This window comes from Salmo salar, chromosome 12, assembly GCF_965601325.2.
Source record: "Salmo salar chromosome 12, fSalSal1, whole genome shotgun sequence".
In the NCBI taxonomy this organism is placed as follows: domain Eukaryota; kingdom Metazoa; phylum Chordata; class Actinopteri; order Salmoniformes; family Salmonidae; genus Salmo; species Salmo salar.
This window is the reverse complement of record NC_138302.1, coordinates 4,286,358-4,299,266: the sequence shown is the minus strand read 5'-3', so window position 1 is coordinate 4,299,266 and position 12,909 is coordinate 4,286,358.

Below are 12,909 nucleotides of genomic sequence, written 5' to 3'. Positions count from 1 at the left end.
TCCCCATTAGTTCCTGCCAAGTCAGCAGCTACTCTTCCTGGGGTTTATTATGGATCCCCATTAGTTCCTGCCAAGGCAGCAGCTACTCTTCCTGGGGTTTATTATGGATCCCCATTAGTTCCCGCCAAGGCAGCAGCTACTCTTCCTGGGGTTTATTATGGATCCCCATTAGTTCCTGCCAAGGCAGCAGCTACTCTTTATATTTGTTTATTAGCTCAGTTGGTAGAGCATGGTGTTTGCAACGCCAGGGTTGTGGGTTCGATTCCCACGGGGGGCCAAGTACGAAAAAAAAAAAAAATGTATGGAATGAAAAAAATGAAATGTATGCATTCACTACTGTAAGTCGCTCTGGATAAGAGCGTCTGCTAAATGACTAAAATGTAAAATGTAATGGATCCCCATTAGTTCCTGCCAAGGCAGCAGCTACTCTTCCTGGGGTCCAAACACATTAAGGCACTTAACATTACATATAAAACAATACATCATATAACATTATTACACCACTGCATATCTACAATACATAATGTATAATACCACCATACAACAATATTACAATGTAAGTGTGTGTCTGTACCTGTGTGTGTGTCTCTTCACAGTCCCCACTGTTCCATAAGGTGTATTTGTATCTGTTTTTAAAATGTGATTCTACCTGTATAAATTACCTGATGTGAAATAGAGTGTAGTCATGGCTCTATGTACATTTGTACTTCCTGTTTCAGGAAGTGATGTCACTGGGTACTGCCCCTATATATACAGTACATTTGTACCTCCTGTTTCAGGAAGTGATGTCACTGACTACTGCCCCTATATATACAGTACATTTGTACTTCCTGTTTCAGGAAGTGGAAGTGATGTCACTGAGTACTGCCCCCAGTGCATTCGGGAAAGTATTCAGACCCCTTTGACTTTTTCTACATTTCGTTACGTTACAGCCTTATTCTAAAATCGTTTCAATTGTTTTTTTTCACTCATCAACCTACACACAATACCCCATAATGACATCACAATACCCCATAATGACATCACAATACCCCATAATGACATCACAATACCCCATATTGACATCACAATACCCCATAATGACGTCATAATACCCCATAATGACAAAGCGACAACAGGTTTTTAGAAATGTTTGCAAATGTATTAAAAATAGAAAAACCTTATTTACATTAGTATTAGGACCCTTTGCTATAAGACTCGAAATTGAGCTCAGATGTATCCTGTTTCCACTGATCATCCTTGAGATGTTTTACAACTTGATTGAAGTCCACCTGTGGAAAATTCAATTGATTAGACATGATTTGGAAAGGCACACACACTTGTCTATACAAGGTCCCACAGTTGACTGTGCATGTCAGAGCCAAAACCAAGCCATGAGATCGAAGGAATTGTCTGTAGAGCTCCAAGACAGGATTGTGTCGAGGCACAGATCTGGGGAAGGGTACTTAAACATTTCTGCAGCATTGAAGGTCCCCAAGAACACAGTGGCCTCCATCATTCTTGAATGGAACCCCCAAGACTCTTCCTTGAAGGCCAAACCCGCGGAGAAGGGCCTTGGTCAAGGAGGTGACGGAAGCCACTCCTCAGTAAAAGGCACATAACAGCCCGCTTGGAGTTTGCCAAAAGGCACCTGAAGGACTCAGACCATGATAAATAAGATTCTCTGGTCTGATTAAACCAAGATTTAACTCTTTGGCCTGAATGCCAAGTGTCACGACTGGAAGAAACCAGGCACCATCCCTACGGTGAAGCATGGTGGTGGCAGCATCATGCTGTGGGGATGTTTTTCAGGGGCAGGGACTGGGGGACTAGTCAGGATCAAGGGAACGATGAACGGAGCAAAGTACAGCGAGATCCTTGATGAAAACCTGCTCTAGAGTGCTCAGGACCTCAGACTGGGGCGAAGGTTCACCTTCCAACAGGACAACGACCCTAAGCACACAGTCAAGACAACACAGGATTGGCTTTTGGACAAGTCTCTGAATGTCCTTGAGTGGCCCAGCCAGAACCCGGACTTGAACTTGATCGAACATCTCTGGAGAGACCTGAAAATAGCTGTGCAGCAACGCTCCCCATTCAACCTGACAGAGTTTGAGAGAATCTGCAGAGAAGAACGGGAGAAACTCCCCAAATACAGGTGTGCCAAGCTTGTGGCATCATACCCAAGAAGACTAGAGGCTGTAATCACTGCCAAAGGTGCTTCAACAAAGTACTGAGTAAAGGGTCTGAATACTTTATGTAAATGTAATATTTCCTTTATTTAATTTTTTTATACATTTCCAACAATTTCAAAAAAACGTTTTTTTGCTTTTTCATGATGGTTTATTGTTATGTCATTATGGGGTATTGTGTGTAGATTGATGATGGGAAAATGTATATTTTTTTAGAATAAGGCTGTAAGGTAATAAAATGTGGGAAAAGTCAAAAGGGGTCTGAATACTTGTATACATACATTTTGTATTATTATAATAATTGTTTTTTATCCAACCACAGGAGACCACTCTCAATGTTCAATATACACCAGAGAGAAAAATGAGGCAAGCAAAGGATCAATAGTTTAGAAAACAATTTAGCTGTGGATTAAGTTTTATCACAAGCGCATACAGGTATCTGCCAAAAATAAAGGAAACACCAACGTAAAAAGTGTCTTTAAAAAAGGGTATTGGGCCACCACAAGCTGCCAGAACAGCTTCAATGCACTTTGGTATAGATTATGTGGACATAAATCATGCCAGGAAAATGCAACCCCCAACACCATAACGAATACTTTGTATCCCTTGTTTACTCAAGTGTTTCCTTTATTTTGGTAGTTACCAGTATGGTAGTTAAGGCATACTGGTAGTTACCAGTATGCCTTACAGGTATTGTCACGCCCTGACCAGTAATAGGGGTTATTTGTTATTGTAGTTTGGTCAGAACGTAGCAGAGGGTATTTGTTTTATGTGGTTCGGGGTGGTGGTTTGTTTAGTAGGGTATTTGATTTATGTATTCCGGGGGTTTTTGGGCACTGTTCTATGTTAGTGTATTTCTATGTTCTGTCTAGTCTTTTGTATTTCTATGTTTTGTTAATTGGGGTTGGACTCTCAATTGGAGGCAGGTGTTTTCTAGTTGCCTCTGATTGAGAGTCCTATATATACACACGTATGTCTTTGTTGAGTGCTTTGTGGGAGATTGTTCTGTGTATAGCCTTACTGTCAGGGATTTCTTCGTCGGAGGACGATATGGCGAAATCATCATCGGAAAATGAGGACCAATATGCAGCAGAGTTGAGATTGCTCATTTTGAACTTTTAATAAATTCCAAAACGAACATACAAAATAACAAAAACGAACGCACGATACACTGACAGTCCTGTTAGGTTTACACACACTAAACACGGAACAATCTCCCACAAATACACAGACAAACACACCCAACTAATATAGGACTTCCAATCAAAGGCAACACCACACAGCTGCCTTCAATTGGAAGTCCACCCCAATTAACTCAACATAGAACCAGATCCACCAGACTACACATAGAAAATCATCAACATAGACCATAACTCAAAACCCGGAAATAATAAATCAAACGCCCTCCTAACTAACACACCACCCTGAACCACATAAAACAAATACCCTCTGCCACGTCCTGACCAAACTAAAATGACAATTAACCCTTATACTGGCCAGGACGTGACACTTACCAGCATGTGAATAGTTGTTGTGGTTTCTTTGTGTACGTGTTTATTTTGGTTCTCCTTCTTGTCCGATTATAATAATAAAGAAGATGAGTGCACATTTCCCCGCTGCATTTTGGTCTAAATCCGACGACAGCCGTTACAGGTATACTGTAGTTTGAGCAGCAATTTCTTAACCCAGCCCTGTGGACACGTTAAAAGTGTGTTTTGACACGGGGGTATTTATCAAAATGTCTTGTCAAAAAGGAAGCAACGACAGCATAATTTTCAACTTAAGTTTTAGGAATATAAATTAAACATTTCCATTACATTAATGTCCAATGGAATTGTACTTAATCAGGTCAAAAAAAACTTCAGAAAAAAAAAAAAAATCTTCTGATGTTGATTTATTTTGATGATATCAGACATCATCAAAACTGGGTTTTCCCTGCCTCCTAATAATAATCTATCTCTCCCCCCTTTACATCAGTAAGGGATAATCAACGAGGGGCTATGCATTCTACGGAAAATAAGGAACAACGTGGAAGCTATATGGAACTGTTTCGAGAAGGTCATACCAAGGATCATTTAGCTTTTTTTGATTCTGTAATTTTAAGACTCCTTGAAGTATCCCCAAAAATACATAAAAAAAAATATTTGATGGAGAAAAAATTGTTGGGGCCTTACTGCTATTAGCCCATAGAAACACATTGAATAACAGATTACTGCTATTAGCCCATAGAAACACATTGAATAACAGATTACTGCTATTAGCCCATAGAAACACATTGAATAACAGATTACTGCTATTAGCCCATAGAAACACATTGAATAACAGATAGTCCTTACTGCTATTAGCCCATAGAAACACATTGAATAACAGATTACTGCTATTAGCCCATAGAAACACATTGAATAACAGATAGTCCTCACTGCTATTAGCCAATAGAAACACATTGAATAACAGATAGTCCTTACTGCTATTAGCCCATAGAAACACATTGAATAACAGATTACTGCTATTAGCCCATAGAAACACATTGAATAACAGATTACTGCTATTAGCCCATAGAAACACATTGAATAACAGATATTCCTTACTGCTATTAGCCCATGGAAACACATTGAATAACAGATAGTCCTTACTGCTATTAGCCAATAAAAGACAGTCCTTACTGCTATAAGCCCATAGAAACACATTGAATAACAGATAGTCCTTACTGCTATTAGCCCAAATAAACACATTGAATAACAGATTACTGCTATTAGCCCATAGAAACACATTGAATAACAGATTACTGCTATTAGCCCATAGAAACACATTGAATAACAGATTACTGCTATTAGCCCATAGAAACACATTGAATAACAGATTACTGATATTAGCCCATAGAAACACATTGAATAACAGATTACTGCTATTAGCCCATAGAAACACATTGAATAACAGATTACTGCTATTAGCCCATAGAAACACATTGAATAACAGATAGGCCTTACGGCTATTATCCCATAGAAACACATTGAATAACAGATAGTCCTTAATGCTATTAGCCCATAGAAACACATTGAATAACAGATAGTCCTTACTGTTATTAGCCCATAAAAACACATTGAATAACAGATAGTCCGTACTGCTATTAGCCCATAAAAACACATTGAATAACAGATTACTACTATTAGCCCATAGAAACACATTGAATAACAGATTACTGCCATTAGCCCATAGAAACACATTGAATAACAGATTACTGCTATTAGCCCATAGAAACACATTGAATAACAGATTACTGCTATTAGCCCATAGAAACACATTGAATAACAGATAGTCCTTACTGCTATTAGCCCATAGAAACACATTGAATAACAGATAGTCCTTACTGCTATTAGCCCATAGAAACACATTGAATAACAGATAGTCCTTACTGCTATTAGCCAATAAAAGACAGTCCTTACTGCTATTAGCCCATAGAAACACATTGAATAACAGATAGTCCTTACTGCTATTAGCCCAAATAAACACATTGAATAACAGATTACTGCTATTAGCCCATAGAAACACATTGAATAACAGATTACTGCTATTAGCCCATAGAAACACATTGAATAACAGATTACTGCTATTAGCCCATAGAAACACATTGAATAACAGATTACTGCTATTAGCCCATAGAAACACATTGAATAACAGATTACTGATATTAGCCCATAGAAACACATTGAATAACAGATTACTGCTATTAGCCCATAGAAACACATTGAATAACAGATTACTGCTATTAGCCCATAGAAACACATTGAATAACAGATAGGCCTTACTGCTATTATCCCATAGAAACACATTGAATAACAGATAGGCCTTACTGCTATAATCCCATAGAAACACATTGAATAATAGATAGTCCGTACTGCTATTAGCCCATAGAAACACATTGAATAACAGATTACTGCCATTAGCCCATATAAACACATTGAATAACAGATAGTCCTTACTGCTATTAGCCCATAGAAACACATTGAATAACAGATAGTCCTTACTGCTATTAGCCCAAATAAACACATTGAATAACAGATTACTGCTATTAGCCCATAGAAACACATTGAATAACAGATTACTGCTATTAGCCCATAGAAACACATTGAATAACAGATTACTGCTATTAGCCCATAGAAACACATTGAATAACAGATTACTGCTATTAGCCCATAGAAACACATTGAATAACAGATTACTGATATTAGCCCATAGAAACACATTGAATAACAGATAGGCCTTACTGCTATTATCCAATAGAAACACATTGAATAACAGATAGGCCTTACTGCTATTATCCCATAGAAACACATTGAATAATAGATAGTCCGTACTGCTATTAGCCCATAGAAACACATTGAATAACAGATTACTGCCATTAGCCCATATAAACACATTGAATAACAGATAGTCCTTACTGCTATTAGCCCATAGAAAAACATTGAATAACAGATAGTCCTTACTGCTATTAGCCCAAATAAACACATTGAATAACAGATTACTGCTATTAGCCCATAGAAACACATTGAATAACAGATTACTGCTATTAGCCCATAGAAACACATTGAATAACAGATTACTGCTATTAGCCCATAGAAACACATTGAATAACAGATATTCCTTACTGCTATTAGCCCATGGAAACACATTGAATAACAGATAGTCCTTACTGCTATTAGCCAATAAAAGACAGTCCTTACTGCTATAAGCCCATAGAAACACATTGAATAACAGATAGACCTTACTGCTATTAGCCCAAATAAACACATTGAATAACAGATTACTGCTATTAGCCCATAGAAACACATTGAATAACAGATTACTGCTATTAGCCCATAGAAACACATTGAATAACAGATTACTGCTATTAGCCCATAGAAACACATTGAATAACAGATTACTGATATTAGCCCATAGAAACACATTGAATAACAGATTACTGCTATTAGCCCATAGAAACACATTGAATAACAGATTACTGCTATTAGCCCATAGAAACACATTGAATAACAGATAGGCCTTACGGCTATTATCCCATAGAAACACATTGAATAACAGATAGTCCTTAATGCTATTAGCCCATAGAAACACATTGAATAACAGATAGTCCTTACTGTTATTAGCCCATAAAAACACATTGAATAACAGATAGTCCGTACTGCTATTAGCCCATAAAAACACATTGAATAACAGATTACTACTATTAGCCCATAGAAACACATTGAATAACAGATTACTGCCATTAGCCCATAGAAACACATTGAATAACAGATTACTGCTATTAGCCCATAGAAACACATTGAATAACAGATTACTGCTATTAGCCCATAGAAACACATTGAATAACAGATAGTCCTTACTGCTATTAGCCCATAGAAACACATTGAATAACAGATAGTCCTTACTGCTATTAGCCCATAGAAACACATTGAATAACAGATAGTCCTTACTGCTATTAGCCCATAGAAACACATTGAATAACAGATAGTCCTTACTGCTATTAGCCAATAGAAACACATTGAATAACAGATAGTCCTTACTGCTATTAGCCCAAATAAACACATTGAATAACAGATTACTGCTATTAGCCCATAGAAACACATTGAATAACAGATTACTGCTATTAGCCCATAGAAACACATTGAATAACAGATTACTGCTATTAGCCCATAGAAACACATTGAATAACAGATTACTGCTATTAGCCCATAGAAACACATTGAATAACAGATTACTGATATTAGCCCATAGAAACACATTGAATAACAGATTACTGCTATTAGCCCATAGAAACACATTGAATAACAGATTACTGCTATTAGCCCATAGAAACACATTGAATAACAGATAGGCCTTACTGCTATTATCCCATAGAAACACATTGAATAACAGATAGGCCTTACTGCTATAATCCCATAGAAACACATTGAATAATAGATAGTCCGTACTGCTATTAGCCCATAGAAACACATTGAATAACAGATTACTGCCATTAGCCCATATAAACACATTGAATAACAGATAGTCCTTACTGCTATTAGCCCATAGAAACACATTGAATAACAGATAGTCCTTACTGCTATTAGCCCAAATAAACACATTGAATAACAGATTACTGCTATTAGCCCATAGAAACACATTGAATAACAGATTACTGCTATTAGCCCATAGAAACACATTGAATAACAGATTACTGCTATTAGCCCATAGAAACACATTGAATAACAGATTACTGCTATTAGCCCATAGAAACACATTGAATAACAGATTACTGATATTAGCCCATAGAAACACATTGAATAACAGATAGGCCTTACTGCTATTATCCAATAGAAACACATTGAATAACAGATAGGCCTTACTGCTATTATCCCATAGAAACACATTGAATAATAGATAGTCCGTACTGCTATTAGCCCATAGAAACACATTGAATAACAGATTACTGCTATTAGCCCATAGAAACACATTGAATAACAGATTACTGCTATTAGCCCATAGAAACACATTGAATAACAGATAGTCTGTACTGCTATTAGCCCATAGAAACACATTGAATAACAGATAGTCCTTACTGCTATTAGCCCATAGAAACACATTGAATAACAGATAGTTCTTACTGCTATTCGCCCATAGAAACACACTGAATAACAGATAGTCCTTACTGCTATTAGCCCATAGAAACACATTGAATAACAGATAGTCCTTACTGCTATTAGCCAATAGAAACACATTGAATAACAGATAGTCCTTACTGCTATTAGCCCATAGAAACACATTGAATAACAGATAGTCCTTACTGCTATTAGTCCATAGAAACACATTGAATAACAGATTACTGCTATTAGCCCATAGAAACACATTGAATAACAGATAGTCCATACTGCTATTAGCCAATAGAAACACATTGAATAACAGATAGTCCTTACTGCTATTAGCCCATAGAAACACATTGAATAACAGATTACTGCTATTAGCCCATAGAAACACATTGAATATCAGATTACTGCTATTAGCCCATAGAAACACATTGAATAACAGATAGTCCTTACTGCTATTAGCCCATAGAAACACATTGAATAACAGATAGTCCTTACTACTATTAGCCCATAGAAACACATTGAATAACGGATAGTCCTTACTGCTATTAGCCCATAGAAACACATTGAATAACAGATAGTCCTTACTGCTATTAGCCCATAGAAACACATTGAATAACAGATAATCCTTACTGCTATTAGCCCATGGAAACACATTGAATAACAGATTACTGCTATTAGCCCATAGAAACACATTGAATAACAGATAGTCCTTACTGCTATTAGCCCATAGAAACACATTGAATAACAGATAGTCCTTACTGCTATTAGCCCATGGAAACACATTGAATAACAGATAGTCCTTACTGCTATTAGCCCATAGAAACACATTGAATAACAGATTACTGCTATTAGCCCATAGAAACACATTGAATAACAGATAGTCCTTACTGCTATTAGCCAATAGAAACACATTGAATAATAGATTACTGCTATTAGCCAATAGAAACACATTGAATAACAGATTACTGCTATTAGCCCATAGAAACACATTGAATAACAGATTACTGCTATTAGCCCATAGAAATACATTGAATAACAGATTACTGCTATTAGCCCATAGAAACACATTGAATAACAGACAGTCCTTACTGCTATTAGCCCATAGAAACACATTGAATAACAGATTACTGCTATTTACCCATAGAAACACATTGAATATCAGATTACTGCTATTAGCCCATAGAAACACATTGAATAACAGATAGTCCTTACTGCTATTAGCCCATGGAAACGTATTGAATAACAGATAGTCCTTACTGCTATTAGCCCATAGAAACACATTGAATAACAGATTACTGCTATTAGCCCATAGAAACACAGTGAATAACAGATAGTCCTTACTGCTATTAGCCAATAGAAACACATTGAATAACAGATTACTGCTATTAGCCAATAGAAACACATTGAATAACAGATAGTCCATACTGCTATTAGCCAATAGAAACACATTGAATAACAGATAGTCCTTACTGCTATTAGCCCATAGAAACACATTGAATAACAGATTACTGCTATTAGCCCATAGAAACACATTGAATATCAGATTACTGCTATTAGCCCATAGAAACACATTGAATAACAGATAGTCCTTACTGCTATTAGCCCATAGAAACACATTGAATAACAGATTACTGCTATTAGCCCATAGAAACACATTGAATATCAGATTACTGCTATTAGCCCATAGAAACACATTGAATAACAGATAGTCCTTACTGCTATTAGCCCATGGAAACACATTGAATAACAGATAGTCCTTACTGCTATTAGCCCATAGAAACACATTGAATAACAGATAGTCCTTACTACTATTAGCCAATAGAAACACATTGAATAACAGATTACTGCTATTAGCCCATAGAAACACATTGAATAACAGATAGTCCTTACTGCTATTAGCCCATAGAAACACATTGAATAACAGATAGTCCTTACTGCTATTAGCCCATGAAACACATTGAATAACAGATTACTGCTATTAGCCCATAGAAACACATTGAATAACAGATAGTCCTTACTGCTATTATCCCATAGAAACACATTGAATAACAGATAGTCCTTACTATTATTAGCCAATAGAAACACATTGAATAACAGATAGTCCTTACTGCTATTAGCCCATAGAAACACATTAAATAACAGATAGTCCTTACTGCTATTAGCCCATAGAAACAGATTGAATAACAGATTACTGCTGTTAGCCAATAGAAACACATTGAATAACAGATATTCCTTACTGCTATTAGCCCATAGAAACACATTGAATAACAGATAATCCTTACTGCTATTAGCCCATGGAAACACATTGAATAACAGATTACTGCTATTAGCCCATAGAAACACATTGAATAACAGATAGTCCTTACTGCTATTAGCCCATAGAAACACATTGAATAACAGATAGTCCTTACTGCTATTAGCCCATGGAAACACATTGAATAACAGATAGTCCTTACTGCTATTAGCCCATAGAAACACATTGAATAACAGATTACTGCTATTAGCCCATAGAAACACATTGAATAACAGATAGTCCTTACTGCTATTAGCCAATAGAAACACATTGAATAACAGATTACTGCTATTAGCCAATAGAAACACATTGAATAACAGATTACTGCTATTAGCCCATAGAAACACATTGAATAACAGATTACTGCTATTAGCCCATAGAAATACATTGAATAACAGATTACTGCTATTAGCCCATAGAAACACATTGAATAACAGACAGTCCTTACTGCTATTAGCCCATAGAAACACATTCAATAACAGATTACTGCTATTAGCCCATAGAAACACATTGAATATCAGATTACTGCTATTAGCCCATAGAAACACATCGAATAACAGATAGTCCTTACTGCTATTAGCCCATGGAAACGTATTGAATAACAGATAGTCCTTACTGCTATTAGCCCATAGAAACACATTGAATAACAGATTACTGCTATTAGCCCATAGAAACACAGTGAATAACAGATAGTCCTTACTGCTATTAGCCAATAGAAACACATTGAATAACAGATTACTGCTATTAGCCAATAGAAACACATTGAATAACAGATAGTCCATACTGCTATTAGCCAATAGAAACACATTGAATAACAGATAGTCCTTACTGCTATTAGCCCATAGAAACACATTGAATAACAGATTACTGCTATTAGCCCATAGAAACACATTGAATATCAGATTACTGCTATTAGCCCATAGAAACACATTGAATAACAGATAGTCCTTACTGCTATTAGCCCATAGAAACACATTGAATAACAGATTACTGCTATTAGCCCATAGAAACACATTGAATATCAGATTACTGCTATTAGCCCATAGAAACACATTGAATAACAGATAGTCCTTACTGCTATTAGCCCATGGAAACACATTGAATAACAGATAGTCCTTACTGCTATTAGCCCATAGAAACACATTGAATAACAGATAGTCCTTACTGCTATTAGCCCATAGAAACACATTGAATAACAGATAGTCCTTACTACTAATTAGCCAATAGAAACACATTGAATAACAGATAGTCCTTACTGCTATTAGCCCATAGAAACACATTGAATAACAGATAGTATTCACTGCTATTAGCCCATAGAAACACATTGAATAACAGATAGTCCTTACTGCTATTAGCCCATAGAAACACATTGAATAACAGATAGTCCTTACTGCTATTAGCCCATAGAAACACATTCAATAACAGATAGTCCTTACTGCTATTAGCCCATAGAAACACATTGAATAACAGATAGTTCTTACTGCTATTCTACCATAGAAACACATTGAATAACAGATTACTACTATTAGCCAATAGAAACACATTGAATAACAGATAGTCCTCTCTGCTATTAGCCCATAGAAACACATTGAATAACAGATAGTCCTTACTGCTATTAGCCCATAGAAACACATTGAATAACAGATAGTCCTTACTGCTATTAGCCCATAGAAACACATTCAATAACAGATAGTCCTTACTGCTATTAGCCCATAGAAACACATTGAATAACAGATAGTTCTTACTGCTATTCTCCCATAGAAACACATTGAATAACAGATTACTACTATTAGCCAATAGAAACACATTGAATAACAGATAG